Source organism: Cebus imitator, unplaced genomic scaffold (genome assembly GCF_001604975.1).
Source record: "Cebus imitator isolate Cc_AM_T3 unplaced genomic scaffold, Cebus_imitator-1.0 Scaffold68, whole genome shotgun sequence".
Classification (NCBI taxonomy): Eukaryota; Metazoa; Chordata; class Mammalia; order Primates; family Cebidae; genus Cebus; species Cebus imitator.
Window position 1 is genome coordinate 2,732,657 of NW_016107383.1, and position 2,650 is coordinate 2,735,306.

Here is a 2,650-nt window from a genome sequence, read left to right on the forward strand (position 1 = left end):
AAAAAAAAAAAGGGCTGTATGGTTATATTGTTCTGGTCACACAGCCCACACAATCAGTGACCACTAATGAGTGCTTGCTATTGTGAAATCAAAAAATTTTACCTATATCATCTTATTTAATTCTCCCAACAATCCTATGAGATATGCATACATAATGTGATAATAGAACTGGCCTGAACCATATGAAATTCCCATTTTTTTGCTGGTTGAATAGTGGCAATTTCATATAGATCAAGTGAATACTATTATATCCATTTTACAGCTGAGAAAACAGGAGACAGTGGTGCATTGGCACACAGTTACTAAATCAAAGAATGCTTTTTCTTCTTAAAACTTTACACTTCACTTTATTTATTCAAAGTTTTGCTAATTCTGAAATAAAAAACTCAGTCCACTGATGCTTATGCAAGACATTCCTAAAATTTATTTTAGAAAAGTTTTCTGTTTGTCTTTTTATCAACAAGTAGTACCTATGAATATTCCACAAAACTAAAGTTCCTTAGAACAGACTTTGGGGTTTCACCGTGTTAGCCAGGATGGTCTTGATCTCCTGACCTCATGATCCGCCCACCTCACCCTCCCAAACTGCTGGGATTACAGATGTGAGCCAGTGCACCCACCTAACATGGTGAAACCCCATCTCTAATAAATATACAAAAAATTAGCCGGGCATAGTGGTACATGCCAGCTACTCAGGAGGCTGAGGCAGGAGCATCGCTTGAACCCAGGAATAGGAGGTTGCAGTGAGCCGAGATCGTGCCATTGCACTCCAGCCTGGGTGACGGAGCAAGACTCCATCTCAAAAAAATAAATAAATAAATAAATAAGAACAGACTTTGGGAAATACCTCCTATTCCTTCATCCCCATCAAATTGCCTGCAGCATTTCATAGGTGCTGCCACTTCTGTTCCCCTGGCTGCAGTCATCTCCTGCCTCCCCACAACACAGACGCAACTGCTCTGGCCATGCCCGATTGGAAACACACTATACCTTGCTCCACTGGCAAGTAAAACTCCATTTTCACTGAAATAACCAGAATAGTCCATGCTACTGCTGCGGGCTAATTCCATTTACAGGAATAATGATGTTCCATCCTTGTGTGGCCTGGGATGTCGATTTCATACACTTGTGCCATCCCATACCTCCCATTTGTGATGCAAATAAACTACATCTTCCATCAAAACTGCTCGCTCTCCCTCTGAGCTCATGTTCTTTGGATTTTACGTGCTGAGTCAGTTGTAGACTTTTTCCCAGTAGTAGTGTCCAAAATCTGAGGCTGCCCTCTAGCCCCGGTCAATTAAGCAACATAATATAAGCTTAGCTGTGCTTTTTTTCTTTTGTAAAGAGAGAACAATTGCTGTCACGGTTACATTGATTCCTATTTTCTTTAGGAATAATATAAGTCCATAATTTGTCATAATCATCCTCCCTAACCCCTCCTAAAATAGTAACTTCGTAGGGAGGTTAGAAAGCTATCATAACCAATGACAGACATCTGTGCACAAAAATAGCAAGTCTCAAATTCAGTATTTTATTGTCATATTTTGAAACAACTGGTTAGGCAGCTGCTACTGTTATCTTACAATTACTTCTCATTTTTCCAGAGACTTAAATGCAAGCTGTAGCAAATTAAATCTAAATTTCTATATTCTCTTTTAAAAAAAGACTTTTAGAAAATACTGCAAAAAAAAAAAAAAGTTCAAGTAGAGAGGAAAAAGGGATATTGGCAGCAAGACAGAGAACTTTATTCTCAATGCTTCCAATTACTGGTTTCATTTGCCTTAAGGTATATGGATATGCTGTCCCCTAAGTGGTCCAAATACTCTCCATTCTACACAGGCTCTTAGTAGAGATTTTGCAGTTCGCTAAAAATGCACTTTTCCCTGTAATTTTGTAAAGGTGCTCAGGAAGAACTTCCTTCACCAAATGTTGATTACTCATGCCTTGTTGTACCGCTCTATCAATGGTGTTCAAATACATAAGAAATCTCTCTAAAGACTTAATAGGTCATATTTTGGAGACACCAATTCAAACAAAATTGCACATGATTCCAATTGAACAGCAAGGGAGAGAACAGTGTAATATGTTTTTCCAATATCAACATGCTTTTCACCTTAAATTATGATGCTTGTGCTTAGAAATTATATTTTTGCCAGAAAAACAACACATTTTCTAATCTTCTCTGTTTTTACTTTTTATCTGACTCCTTAATCCTAATTCGGGGGCACTGGGGATGAGGCTAGGAGGCCGAATGTCACAATTTCTCCCTCCCACTGCCAGGATTCAACATACATTTCAAAATAGAACTGATGTCACTGAGGCTTTTCTCTGTGCGAGGTTGTGAAGGGGCACACATTTGCTGTCCTTTCGGATGCAGTATCCGTACTGTGGCTGCTGCGATCAGCAGTCAGGTAAACCATGCTCCACTGTTATCTCAGGCTTATGGCATATGAGGCCTCTGGACCTGGATGCTTCCAGCCTTCTGTCTCTCTCCTCTTCCTCCTCCTCCCTGTCCTTGTCCTCTTCCTCCACAGCCTGACGTAACCATTACTCTTAACCTCTCCATAGAGGTGGCTACTCTAGAATAAGTTATTAAATTATGTCTTCCCAATATCATCTGGTAACTTAAAAAACAAAACAAAACGTCCAG